Here is a 15,833-nt window from a genome sequence, read left to right as displayed (position 1 = left end):
ATGTGGATGATGTGTATTGGAAATTGCATGCAATGGTCTGGACCATACTGGGCTGCAGTGTTTTTTGGTTTATATGTGGTCTTATATCTTTACTGTAGCTGTGAGTGATGGTTGTTCATAATCAACTGCAACCCATTAAAGGTGCTGCTAGAAACAGCTTTTAAACAATGTTAGCACAGGAGCACTCTATTTGAAGAGTTATTAGAAATGGTAGAGAGGTTCATAGAGGTGGCTTCATTTTTTGTGACAATGGGCCTCATTATGAGAATGGCAGTAGCCATGCCTGTATCGCAGGCACGGCTACCGCCAAGGTCGCTACCGACCCCGCCATCCGAGATTGGGCAATAAGCAGCCCATTACAAGTTGAATGGGCCAGTAATTGCCCATTTGCTGGTGGCGGTAATGCCGGGATCCAGATCCCCATTCTCCCCATTAGGGCAGAATGGGTGTGGGGAGCATGGTTGCACTGGTACTGTTGATAACGGTGCCGGTGCAATCACGAGTTCTGCTCACGGGTGCCGCACAGCTCACCAGGTAAAACCTGATGGGCTGTCAGGAACCCGCAAGCAGAACTCATAATGTGGCAGGACGGTATGAACGGTGCCGGTGCCTTACCAGCACCGTTCCTATTGTCATTGCCAGCATCCTAATGAGGCCCATTGTCTTTTTAGAGTTGTAATTTTTGTTATTTTATAGTTTCATCACCAGTTGGACATTTGAATATGTGTGACATTGTGCAAAAAGTAAGTTGTTGCCCTTCTAATAATCCGTTTTTTAAGTTTTGAGGCATTGGAGGTCATTACGACGCTGGTGGTAGGGGGTTAATGGGGCCGATAGAGCTGCCAGCCCCGTTAACCCCCTACCGCCCCAGTACGTGGTCTCCTCACGGGACCCTGTAAGGATGCCTGGTAAAACCAGGCATCCTTAGCGGGTCCCGTGAGCAGACCTGGATGCAAACAATGGACCCGTCATTAACAGGCCCGTTGTTTGCATCGTCCCCATTCTCATTGAGCACTATAGGGGCTCAAATGGGAATGGGGATGTACCGGGTCCAGGTTCCCTGAATAGGGAAATACTGGGCCCTGCAAGGTCGGAATGGCCCGGTATTTCCCCATTCTGGGAACCCAGACCCCGTACCCGGCATGGGGGTAGCCATGCCACAAATAGCGGCATTGCTACCTCCGTACTCGTAATGAGGCACATTGTCTTTTTTTAGGTTGTCATTTTTATTCTTTTACATATTCCTTCCAAGTTGGACTTTTCCCAACATGTCCGACCATGAGAGTACCAGCAGTGATGACGTCATAATTTGGGTTCCGAATCCATCGCCACCGAGGAAGAAGGCAACTGGGTTGGAAATCACTGCTGACAATTGGTGCCTCTTTAAAGTTAAACAACACTGTTCTAGGAAAGAGGCAGAGGAAGTACTTTGCACATTCTGCAACAAAACTCTATGCTTTGGGCCTTCCAATGTTCCATCTGAAAGCCTTGGAATATCTATTATAATTAATCATGTAGTGTGAGTCCAATGGAATAACGTCGATAATAACTATCGGAAAATGCACAAACACTATACAAGAAAATTGCATGGGTTCCATTCTTTGTGTAGACGTACACCAGCACCACTTACAGCACTTCATTCATGAGTGCACCAATATTACAAACTGCAAATGAAGCTTCAACTTCAGTCAACTGCAAAGACTCCTGTTTTACTGATTCCAGTTCTTTCCATGATGCAAGTCATGTGTAGATGATGGGCTTCATTAGAAGCTCGGCGGTAACCCTGTTGGTCCTACCAGCGGGTTGCCGCTGGACTCATAATGCTTTACTAGAGCTTGACTTCCTGGTGCCAGTGGTTCATTACGAGTTTGGCAGCCGGGATGTCAAGCACTGGTAAAAATGTAAGTCTCCATTCCCATAGAGTCCATTAGGACTGGGAGTGAGAGTGGGGACTCGGAAGAGCCAGCATCATTACCAACGGTGCCAGCGCTTCTGTCACCAGTCTGCCTACCATGGCTGCTGTGCCCAAAAGGGTCAGACCTGTTGGGCTGAAGAGGGGTGTTCAAATCCTAGCCCTGCACCCCTCCCACAAGGCACATGGCCCAAAGACGGACCGCAAATACCACGGTCACCCACACCATTTTGGACCAATTCCTAGTACTCCCATGGCAGACAAGTATGCAGAAAGGTACCCACTCGCCTGCCATACAACCCACTAGGAGCACAAACATTACATTACCTAGAGTGGACGAGGAGCCTCATGATGCAAATAAAGAGACTGCAATTGACAGTCTCGACTAAAGCACCAAGAAGCTGTGCTATTGACGTCTTTAGGGACACCATGACATAACAGCGTTAGAAACGAAGCACACATGTCGTCCACACATTGGGACACATTCACGCACCCGAATACATGAAGAACACATGCATACAGTTCTATAAGCTAGAGGATGGATACATATAGATACTGCATTTGCTTTATTATTTTGTCATTAGCTTGACCACAGCAATGCAGAAACAGCAAGAAGTAAGAGATCATGAACACGCTTGCAGATGCTTACATGCAAATAACCCACTGAGACTGCAGGAACACCTATGGGACCTGACAGAACCACAGCACTACTAACAAATGGAGAGGTATAGAATAGCACTAACAGGTAGAAGCCATGCTGTGGCTTGGGAAAATCACCACAGGCTAAGACCCTTAGCAAGAGCCGAGCAGAGCTGAATTCAGGCTGCACAGAGGAGATAACGTGTGAGACAGGGTCAGCTGCCAAGGCCACCAAGATACAAGTGATGTTCCATTCCCTGAACTACAGTAACTCCATGATGACACAGTCATATTACATTAATAGTAATTGTGCTATGTTTTATGATTGTCAAGTCATGCCCAATGTCTATTTTAGTTGTTGTTAGATTAATAATTTCGGTTTTATATTCTGTTTTTTTGAATGAAGGGTGTTAAATAAAAAATGTCAAACTTTGCTGATCAAACAGAAAATCATGTTTACAGTTCGCTACACAATGCTCAAAGACTTGTCTGACAAATCCCTTACAAATGTGTAAGTTATGTTAAGTTAAGTTATGCTATTGTGATTTATATCTCCCTCTGATGCCTTTTTCATGGTCGCCAGTCGCTCTGGCAGATTTGAAAAGGAAGGCAGGCTGGGACAGCTCAGTAAGTGGGATAGAGAGGTTTGATGTGATGTTGCTAGCTCCTGTTTGGAAAAACAGCTCACTATGTGCTGGATTTGCTTTTAGAGATAGGTGTTGTTTGTTGAATGAATGTGTGTATGGTGATTTCTGTCTAATTGGTTTATTTTTCTGTAATGTGTTGTGATTAGTTAGATGTTGCTGAGTGCATGTATTTTTGGGTGGTTTTAGGTTTCAGCCGTGGTGGAGGTATGTTTGTGTTTTGTTTGGTGTTTGAGGGTTGATCATGCAGGATATTGGATAGTTTTTAGGAGGGTTAGTTAATAATGTTAATAGTCTTTGCACTTCAATGAAATGGTTATGTTGGTCGGGTAGGGTTCATATTCTTCTATGGTGGTTCGGTTAAATTGCTTTATTTGGTTGGGGTATCTAGCTTTCACTTAATTAGGGTGTGGTTGCTTTGTGTTTTTCACTTGCAGTGTGTTGGCTGCTTCCCTTTCACTGTGTTTCTGTTCTAGCTCGGTGAGTTAAAGAACATTGTATTGAGCAATTTTCTGAATTTTATGTGGTCTTTTGTTCATATTTCTTTCAGAATTGAGTTCCAAAGTTTTGTCGAGATGCAGGAGAAAGCAGATCCACCAAACCTATGCTTTGAGTGTTGTTTTGGATCAAGGTATATGATGTTACTAGACCTCTGTGATCGGTTTGGTTTGTAGATGGAGATTTTTCCCTGTTTAAATTCCTCTACTCTGCCATGGATTGCTCTATGGGGTAAGCAGAGTGTTTTGAAGAAATGTATTTTTTGGGATTGTAACCAATGTAGGGTTCTCACTGCTGGTGTGGTCTTAGTGAGTCTGAGGAGTAGTCTTGCAGCTCCATTCAGTTTTCACTGTAATTATTTTGTGAGGTAGTCTGGCGTTCTGAGATAGATGCTGTTGGCATAGTCTACTCCTGACATGACAAGGGAGATGACAGTGAGTGCTCTATGTGGGAAGGTGAAGAAAGGTAGTAACTGTTTGATTGTGTGCAGGTGGAAGAAGCACTTCTTTATTACCTTGTTGACATGTGGTTTGAGTGTTAAGTCAGTGTACATCAAAAATAATAGTCATGGGTGCCCCTCTGTGAGAATAAGCATGGCTAAATGACCTGTTGTTGAGAAGGTAACCACTTGAGAGTCTGCAGCCACACTTTAGATCACTGTACCTTTCACAGAAGGGAATTATCCATTTGCATTTGAGTCTTTGTCCCGCCCACATGGGCAGTCCAGCACTCAAATGCTATAACAATTCTATTTTGAACAACACTACCAACAGCAAACCCAGACACGTGTTTCAGCCTTGTTGGGAATCATCAGTGAGGTGGAGCTGTGCCTTTCTGAGCACAGTGAGCACAGGGTCCATGTCTGAATGACCGTAGGAAACTTAAGGTGACTACAACTAAGTCCCATAAGTTCAAAAAATAGTCATCGGCACCCCTCTGCGAGAACAAACAGGGCTACATTACCTGTTCTTTCAGATCGTACCCACTCAAGAGTCTGCAGCCACACTTTAGCTCACTGTACATTTCACAGAAGAGAAACAACTATTTGTATATCAGTCTTTGTCCCGCCCACATGGGCAGTCCATCTCCAAAACGCTATGGCAATTCTCTTCTGAACAAGTGTACAGCCAACAACCCCAGACACATGCTTCAGCCTTGCTGAGTCTCATCAGTGGGGTGGAGCTCTGCCTCTCTCAGGGCAGTGAGTAAGGGGTCCATGTCTGGAGGATCTTAGGAAACTTAGGGTAGCTAAACCTAAGTCCTTAAACAATCAAAAACATAATTAACACATGCATTAGCATACCATGATTTAATCTAAGCATTAAAGGTCTTGATCGGGACCCGGAGACGGCTGCAGTATGATAGCCGCGTGGAAGCCAGGCCAGGCAACATATATGAATACATTACATGATGGATACAAAGGAAGGACTAGTGTGCTGGTCGTCTGCATTTTGCTGAATGCATGGCTCCATCTTGAACCTGTTTCAAGATATTTTAATCATGATTGTCTCATGGCTAAACCATGAAGAGAATGAATTCTCAACAAATTGAGTGTGCTCCCCTTATAACGTGTGTATATTTAGACATATATTTAGACATTTAGATGCATCTCGGCATATATGTCAGGCAGGTAATAATGAAAATGAAGGGGGAAAACAGACCAAATAAGCATGGTAACTATAGCATATTTGTACAATGGCCCAAGAGAGTTGAACTTCATGATGTTGATGTGTGCCCCATTATACAAGTTCACATAATAGAAACATGTTAAAAGTGCAAAAACATGGGCGGATGGCTCAAACTGTAATTGTGGTACAAAGAATCTTTTTATGTGCCAGTGTATCAGTAATGTTAATGTTGGTGTATGTCGCTCCAATCTGATTCTCAGCCTCTGATGGACTGGTCTGTGAGCAAAGATATGTAGGTAACAGTGTAGTGTTATGTCCAGCTGTACCACATGGTGAATTCCCATGCCTCTGATATCAGAGTGTCCAGTGGCTATAGATTCTCAAACGCTAAGGGCACATAGACAGTATTTTTGAATGAGTCAGGATTAATGAACACATGAACTTTATGGTCTGTGTTCTAACAATCTCTGGTGTCCTGTAATTCAAAAGTTAATCTGGCTTCTATTTGCCGCGTGGCGAACAATCTGTTGTCACATCTGTCATTTTGTTTAAATTCCTGGATACCAAAGAAATTGATGCCCCCAATATCAAAATCTCTATGTGCCAGATTCCAGGGATTGGCTTATGGATTTAACTTATTTTAGGTCCTGATTGCATATAAGTGTTCTCGGATTCGGACCCTCAGGTCACGTTTGGTACTGCCAATATAAAACATCTGGCAGACACAAATGATACAGTATACCACATAAGAAGATCTGCAATTAATGAATCCATGAATGGCAATTTTATGACCATCGTATGAAAACCCAGGGATGGTGGAAGCCATGTCACAGTTTGTGGTTCAGAATATTTTTTCATGAAACTTAGACTGATCATGTTGCAAATATTTAAGGCTCTTGTGAGTACCATCTGAGGTTTGTCTGTGATGAATTGTTGCAGGTCTTGATCCAGTCTAAGAACTTTCCAGTATTGTCTGAGTATGTTATTGATTACCTTGTGGTGAACATTTGGTGACATGTTCAATGGTTGGTTTTCTGAGTGTGTTTTTGGGTCATAGTAACTTTCTGTGATCAATTATTTTGGCCTGTGGTTTGGTGATGTTAATGTCTTGCAACCTGTATCCACGGGTCTTGAATCTGTTGCCAATCATCTTCATCTAAGATTCAAGATCTTTCAAGTTGCTACAATTGCGTCCTGCCTGTAACATTTCACCTCTATGTGACCACTGAGAGCATAGAGGACAGCATTTACCTCTTTAGGCTTTCTACACAGTACAAGTTGCGGTAATGTTATCAGTGGCCAGGATTTCAAGTCCAGAAATATGATGTGGTTGGGACTGAGCCTACAGGTTAATTCAATGTCATACATGATGTCATTTAATTTTCTGGCAAACGTATCAAGTTGGTCCTGGTTTTCTGTCCAGATGACAAGTATGTTATCTATGTACCATTTCCACAGTAACACTGTATTCTCCAGACCATCAGTACTGGGGGCTAGTGCATGTGGAGTCTTAGACTCCCCCATAAAAAGATTTGCTAAAGTCAGAGAATTCTTCGTTCCCATAGCTACTTCCTTTTATTGTGTGTAATATGATCCATTGATCAAAATATAGTTATTAGAGCAAAGTCTAGCATTGTTGTGATCATTTGTCGGAATAGGTAGTGTGATGCAGATTTGTGTCATAGCCAGTATACAAAAGTGGCTAATGCAAGGTCCAGTTTTATGTTTGTATAGAGGGTCTTGACATCATACGTCACCAAAAGGTAATGCTCTTCTAACATGATATTTTGGCATGGTAAGTACATCTATAGAGTCTCTGGTGTAGGATTGTAATTTTAGACCTCCTCTCAGAACTTTATATCAATATGTTTGGAGAGAGGTTTGGATACCCAGCCATTGGCGGACATGATGGATCTCATGTCGGGTACCGACAGACATTTTTTCTGAACCTTTGGTAAAATAGATCGTTGGCATGTGACCTGATGAATGCAAAAGAAATTCTTTCTCATCTTTAGACAGAATTCCACAAGAGTACCATTTGTCAATTAGACGCAACAGATTATTTTTCACAACCCGGTGTGGCAGCAGCTTCTATTCTAAAGTAACAATCTGATTTGGAGAGGTGATTTTTTTGCAGCAGCAATGTAGTCAACCATACTCATGATTACAACATTGCTGCCTTTGTGCTCTGGTTTTATGACTATGTGAACATGAGATTGTTTAGGGCTTTTCTTTCTTCCCGAGACAAATTGTCCATTGTATGTTTCAGATTATTCTTCAATTTGATAAGGTCCTAGGTAACCAGCTGTTAATATTTGCATTAGTTCACTTAAACATGGTACGTCATATTCTATATCAATATTGGATAACAGAGAAATATCATTGATTTCTTCTTCCTCCGTTAGAGACAGTAATATTTTAGTGTGGGATAGTTCCCTTAGTGTCATGTGCATAGGTGTCCTGATTTCTGTCTCTTTGACTTTTTCAAAGTCCTTATTTAAGAAGATTTTTTTTTAAGTGTGATTTCTTACAAATGTATAAAGATCTATGTATGTGTCAGTGATGTGACTGCATCTAGTGGAGAGAAGGAAAGACCTTTATTAAGGACAGCCTTTTCACTAGTGCTTAAGACATGAGCAAATAGGTTCATGACCAAGACAGATGAAATCAATACATGCAGCCCCTGGACCAGGTCATCATGACATGTGATCTGTCTCTTTCGAGACCTTTGTTGCCCTGTACTATCCTTCTCTGCCATGTTTGTTAATGCAACTGACTTTGCGAAGAGTGGGTCCGAAAATGTGACTTTTTTGGGATGATTCCTGGTTTAAAAAATAAATTGGCCCTTTTGTGTTGTTTGATTTCAGCTGCAAAGTGTCTGTACATATGTCTAGCTGAAGTCTGTGCAGTGTCTGTAGTTGATGATTCTCCCTCACTGGAATCTTCTGTGCTTTCTGCATCAGAACTGATGGGTCATATAGGTGGTGTGTGATTCATTGGATGGTATTTAGACTCATATCTGTTTTGAAATGCATAGACACTGCCCTCTTTGTAGTCTTGCTCATCACTGAATAGAAAAGTTTTGCTTTTCTTCAATTTGAATTCATCTTGGTGTTGTCTGAGGTATCTGTTCAGTGACTCAAAATGTTTCTGTTTGGCCTCTGGTAGGTCTATGTTGTCGATTTCAGTGCGAATGAAAGTTATCTGCTCACTTGTTTTTTTCTGGAAAACTTTTTCAGCATATTCTATTAACATTTTAACCATAACGATAGAACTGTTGTTGAGGTGTTCTTCCCACTGTCTACTGAGTTCCTCATCTTCCTCATCTGCAATGTTGGGAAAAACACACAGCGAAGTCCACAAGGGATCCTATCACAATCCAAATACTTTTCTAGGGTTGTTTTTTTCCCCAAGAAATGCAAATCTGAGATTAAGATTAAAGATAGGTATCACCATGATAGGTTCCCTGGGGGCATCCATTGCTGTGTTCGCATGGGGTGAATTAAATTAAAAAATTTGAAAAATTCACCATCGACAAGAAGGTCTGGAAACTACAAAACGACGTTAAGAATTACAAAGAAGAAAGAACATACCCATACCTAGTACCTGGTTTCTATAATCAGATAAACCAAAACACTCAACAAAACATACATAACCCACGTTGACCTCAGAAGAAATTTGTAACTTTTTCCAATAGCTCCAACAATAGTGGTTCCAATAGCGACTCCAGTTCCGCAACATCTGCACCTTCAAGTTCAAATCAACAACACCCTTTTCAAGGACGGGACAACGAGGCCGACCGAGACTACACCAACAACACCCCATGCGAACACGGCAATGGATGCCCCCGGGAACCAATCATGGTGATACCTATCTTTAATCTCAGTGACCACATCCTAACCCACAAAGAAACCAACGTTCTAAGTAAAGGATTATGTTTCATCCCCACCACACCCACCAACAGATTCCAAACAGAAGTCGAACTCCGCAAATTCTTCCGGACTACCAGACTAAAATTTTTCTTCATTAACAAACCAGAAAAAGACCCTCCAAAATCCACTGGCTTGAGACCGCCTTTGACTTTCACTCCAATATCTCACATGGTTTGCCCAGAGATTCTAGCTTTCGAAAACCATATCCTTCTAGAAACCAACAAACTCTTCAAGAAAAACATCAGACACCCCGACAATCTAAATAAAAACGAACGCACAGCCCTTAAAAACCTTGAAAACAATCTCACCTTTTTGATTAAACCTGCCGACAAAGGCAGAGGTATCGTCCTATGGGCCAAAACTTTATACAACACAGAAGTCCTTAAACATCTCATCAATACCAAGTTCTATCGCCAGATACCGATCGATCCTACCACCAGACTCCTTAACGAAATAGAAAGTATTATGTGCCATGCATTCCAAGAAGGCTGGATAGACGACGATGAAAAATGATTCCTGATAAACCGTCATTCAATACTACCTGCATTTTCTCTACTTCCAAAGATCCACAAAGACGCCGATAATCCACCAGGTTGTCCGATAGTAGCAGGTAGAGGTTCTGTCCTAGAACCGCTGTCAATTTATATTGACTACTTTCTACGCCCATTCATTAAACAAATGGTGTCCTACGTGCAATATACTACCTCGACCATCAAAAAACTTGACACCCTAACCACCAATGAAGAAGAATTATTAGTGACCCTGGACGTCGATTCACTATACACTAGCATTCCTCAACGCAAATGCATCAATGTTTTGGCCACATACCTTGGAAAAAGAACCAACATGGAACCACCTACAGCCTTCATACTAGAATGCATTTGCATCGCGCTAACCGAAAACTACTTCATTTATGAAACATCTTTTTACCAACAATGTCACGGGATCTCAATGGGAGCAACTTTCGCACCAGACGTAGGCAACCTGTTCATGGACTCTTTTGAAAACAAATGCATCTATGAGATCAACAACCCTTTCAAAGAAAACATAGGCCTCTGGATCAGGTACATCGACAATATTTTTATGACATGGAAAGGAAATAATACAGAACTAAAAATGTTCTTCACATGGCTCAACAGTCAAGATCCCTGCATCAAGTTCACAATTCAGTCAGATAAAAACTCTATTCCGTTTCTAGACCTCACAGTCTACAAAACCACCACCAATACCTTAGCAACAACCCTATACAGGAAACCAACAGACAAAAACACACTTCTGGAGTTTAAGAGTTTCCACCCGCCTAGTCTCAAAGAAAACCTCCCATTTGGCCAATTTCTGCGCCTTAGGCGTAACTGTACAAAACGAGAAGATTTCGAATCAACTTGCAGAGACGTTACCACAAGACTTAAAGAAAGAGGCTACCCCAACCACACAATCTGCCAAGCCAGAAAACGAGCAAAAAAACAAAGCAGAGAATCATGCCTTGAACCTACCCCACGAGAGCGTTGCAAGGACAAAATCACTTGTGTCACTACCTTTTCACCACTCAGGAATCAAATAAAGAAAACCATACTCAAACATTGGAACATTCTTCAAACTGATTCATTTAAACCTACCAAACCCCGTTTCGCATTCAAACGGAGCAGAAATCTCAAAGATCGTTTGGTGAACACCTATACGGAACCCACCAAGCTAAAAGAACAACTCACCCTGTGGAATCTACCTGCCGTCCAAGGACATTTTAAATGCGGCTCATGCTCAGTTTGTTCTTTGACAAAAAACATGAAATCCATTGATCTAAACGGAAAGAACTGGAATTTCGAGTCCTTCACCAACTGTAAAAGCAAATGGACAGTATATGCAATTCAATGCCCCTGCAATTTTTTATACATCGGCAAATGTAAGAGAGAAGTTAGACAACGCATATGTGAACATCGCTCATGCATCAAAAATGCTGTTCCAGACAAACCAATGGTGGCACACTTCCAAGAGAAACACCACACCCACAATGACATTTTCTGGTTTGTTCTAGAAATAGCCAGAAACCCTTTCACAGGTGGCGATAGAGACCTCTCACTTCGAAAGCTAGAGCAGAAATGGATTTTCCACCTCAATTCTGTCAAACAGGGCCTTAATATAGCCATTGAATGGAATCTATTCTTCAAATAAATCTCTATTTTTAGCCCTACTTGTCATATGTTTCTTACTACATGCCTTGGGAAATATTTCAACAGGCCACGTGCCTCCTACCACCAGACTGAACATCCTCATTACAAATTATGAGTCATGTAAGAACGTGTTTTTTGTCCTTTCAAATAATATTTCCTATTGTAATGATTTAATCATGTATCTTTAACTAAGATGTCTCTTGCCTTCCTTCTGCATGATGAGACTAAAGCTTGATTATTTAACACATACCACTCTCTCGAATGTATGTTTAACCCGAATAATCTGTCGAAATAACTGTCTATGCTTTTTGCTCCAAAAGAATGTCCATGTTATTCAGTCACACCAACATTAATACATGAAGTTAACCATGTTTTTCCACCACGGCTGTCATTTGCTTTCTACACTAATACCTATTAGTGTCCTTATCCAGGCCCATCGCACATGCGTGCAAACCACCTTACGACGCATGCACACCCCCTTTTCAAACATAGTGTCCCTAGTAATGTTGCCATTACGCATGCGCCATACCGGCCATATTTTGTATTTACACTACGCGCCTCTCCCAAAGTAATCATTTGGTTTCCGAATCCGCAAGGCAGACGTTCATTCATCCGCCTCACGCTCCTTTTTCAGGTAAGAAATCGAGCTTGCCATGACCCTGCAACCACTTTGTTAGAGTTAAATATTAGACTGTATATCACTAATACAAAACCTCACCGCGATTATTTCGCTTAAACCAAAATAATTACCCTTCTGTTTGGCACACTTTAGCCCAAACCACCGCCGCATCGCGAGCACATACCTAATCGGATGGCAGGCCCTAGCCCAAACTACTACCACAAAAACGTACAACCAACAATAGACAGTACAGACGTGAACTTACCTCATGCTGTACTGGATATTTTCGGGTTTTGCACCATTTAATTGCGCTCTATACTCGATAAACGGTCATGACGGTTCTATATTGACAATGGCCATGGAAATCATATTTTAACACTATACCACACTTTCGAGCCCGCTCAGGCATCCAGTAGTTCACTGCCATAACAATTATCATAGAGACTTTGCCTCCGGTCGTGACTTAGCTCAACCATCCGTGGTTCTCCCTTTCAGCAATAAGGACACTTTTCTCCAAATCGTTTTTAACCACCAGGCAAAAACACCTTTTTAGCCACTAAACAATATCCTTTTCCTTCCTACACAGCAGCATAAGCTATGTTTCTAACCTGAAAAAGCCTCAAAGTACACGGAAATTGCACCCGTGTAACAAAACAATTCTAAATTGGACCGCATACCATCAATTAAGGTATGCAAAACTCTTGTTATTCGACCCATCATGTATGATCCTTCATACCATCAAGGTGCATTCATTGCCCCCTTTTTCCTATTGTAGATTACCACCACGGACACCAGATCAATTTATTTGTCTCCCTGAATTCAGTTCAACCATTGACAGAACATAGGTAGGTTTCCTATAGTGCAGCACTCTTTTCATACGGATGCCTCTGTGTGGTCACACTTTTTCCTCTTGACATACTCTCCTCTCCCTCCCTCCCAATAGGCATTCCCAACAACGTCCTGATGAAAGTTCGGACCCTTCATCTGTGAACATTATCTACTCAGTGAAGGTTGAATAACCCCCGAACCAGAAACACCTATAACAATGTGTCGACCACTATGATATACTACCAATCTGACTGTAGTATTTGAAATCCACAATATATGTTACTAACCCTCACCTACCAAACTGTGATGTAACAATAGTTTTGTACTTATTACTTTTTTGTGTGCTTTTGTTACAAGCCAAACAAGGCTTGCATGTGATCTTTCATTTTAAACTGTTTTTTCTTTACTATGAATTCTATACTCTATATGTATGTCTGAATAAACCAAACATTTCTTTCCATTCTTATATATATATTTTTTTTGTGACTTTCGACAGCTAGCAATTACAAACTAGCTTCCCGCCTATTGGAAACCTACCGTAGTTAACACGGTTAAGTAGGGATAGTTTATGACTCTCTCTTCTCCCTGTGAGTGTACAGTAAGGTCATCTGTGTCTTCTGCCTTTTGAATCCTGGACTTATCTTGCATGGCTTCCCTGCCTGTCCGTCCCCTTTGATCAGCGACTGAATGCACAGTTCCATGAGAAAACAAAGCGCCTTTATTTTAGCATGTATACCGCAACACATCAAAATACATTAGCATTCGCACTGTCAAAATGTTTTCAACATACACCAGCAGTCCATGGAGATTCGGCTGTACTGCGGGTTGTTTATACACTCCATCCTATAATAGATTTGTGTCCCATCGACACCCCATTGGTCAATAAGTTATGTCTTCTACGCCTCGCAAAAGAGCACTCATCTCATTTTGGAAAATGTGTCTAATGTGGAGGGGAACAGAGGTTTGGACATCTAGACAACCTGCAAGTGTCTCTGTCCACTTCCCCCACTCACTCTGCAACCCACTGATGAGTTCATCATTTATTGATATGATTGTTTATACATATACAAGCAAACCTTTTATAAATCTTCATTTAATCAAATATAAAACACCAAGAAAATACCAAGCATAAACACATACAAACACATTCACATCCCTGCTCATGTTTTTCTTTCCCACTATCTCAGTCCTGCCAACAGCAAACATTGCAACCTCTTTAAAAATAAACCCAGACAGCTTCCGGTTTCATATAGTTACAATCATCTCCACAAATGTGTAAGTGGTACCAACGTTGCAGACCCGGTTCATTACATTCAGTGGTGTGCCTTATATAGGTTTTCCGCATGTCTGATTGTTTGCATACTCTACACCCATGCTCCTGTTAAGCCCTCTTAAGCCAGGTTGCCACCACATCATTTGTGGTTAGCTGTTTGATTCCGAGTTTACAAAACACAATCACCTCTCCTTTTTACATGGAAAGCTGTCCAGATATGCCTTAGGATATGTTTTGAAATATCTTCACTCTTGCCAGGCCTTGTAAATACAATACTGTCACATGTTTTCATACTGTACCATTTCTCGTTTTATATCAATTTTCAACTTGATAAACATCCGATAGCTTTCACCCCCTTTGTTTGACTAATGTATTCTTTGTTGGCCAAGAAGCTCAAGGATAGTCCTCCAGCTGGCATTTTGAAATGTACTTTGACATATAAATCAGAACTTTATCCTGTGCCTGATTTATCCAGGAAATGAACACAGGTTCCAACCTCAGGATTTCAATGGCACACATAACATTTGCCACTACCACAGCATTCTCCAAATATTCCTTGTATGGATATGAGGCATGATGTGTCGTCTATTGCCCATATAACTACCCAAGACATTATAGTCAGAGTTACTTTTGAGTTGTATGTCTTCACTAGTGACTTATGTGTGTATCCACAAAGTTTACTATCAATACCATTTAACGCCTGCACAGTGATGTACGGTGTTCCTTCTGTTGATGTTCCTTTGAATTTATACCATCACCATCAGTGACACTCAAATAGGTAAAAGCAGATGGGGGTGTGGCTTGTCACTTTACAAGATGGCGGTGTAACCGTTTCTCTCCCGTTTTAAGTGACGTCATGAATGCACTGGAATCACTCACCTTGATTAAAAGTGCTCCGTGGTGGCGGATGTTCAGATGTGTGCAGGGAAGCAGTGGAGCAGATCCGATGGTGAAAGATGGCTGTCTGATTCTAACTTTCGTTCAGTGGTGCTTCAGTGGAGCTCTGTGTTGCTGGCTGCTGTACCACCTACAGGCCTGAAGAGAATGGTGTAGCACATTGCTGTGTTTATCCCAAAGGATGCAGATTTCCACACAACACGTTGAGGATGCAGAGCACCATATATGGAGACAATAAGGATGATGTTTTATAGTGATAATTGGCAGCCATATTATTTCTGATGGAATTACAGGCTTCTGAAATTTGGCTTAACTTGAGTGAGCAAGAGGAATCAAATACATATATAGTATAAACATCTTTAAGAGAATAACATATCATAATCCTGTAAATGTAAACATGTTATTAATCAAAGGGCTGCACAGAAAAGCTCACAAAAATAGCCCATGATGGCTATGCCCGCACATCCCCATTCACCAAACAAGGGTTTGTGAACAGAATGGCATGCACATCCCTATTTTACACCAAATAATGCCATGAATCAGGCTCTAAGTGTATTACCCAGAATGCTAAACGGCTAAACAACCTGTGAAGAGGCCAAAGGCTCTAGCACATTTGAATAGATTCAAACCTTCAGTTTTGCGCATGAAGGAAACTCACCAGTCCTTACAAGAATCCATGAAATTGAAAACAATATTGGGTGGGAGAAGTGATCGCTATGCAGGTGGAAGGGAAGTGAGAGGGGGGGTTGCTATTTGTTCAAAAAAGGAATTAATTATACAATATTGTATCACACA

Source organism: Ambystoma mexicanum, chromosome 6p, assembly GCF_040938575.1.
Source record: "Ambystoma mexicanum isolate Mex_15411 chromosome 6p, UKY_AmexF1_1, whole genome shotgun sequence".
Classification (NCBI taxonomy): domain Eukaryota; kingdom Metazoa; phylum Chordata; class Amphibia; order Caudata; family Ambystomatidae; genus Ambystoma; species Ambystoma mexicanum.
Note: the sequence above shows the minus strand (reverse complement) of the source record.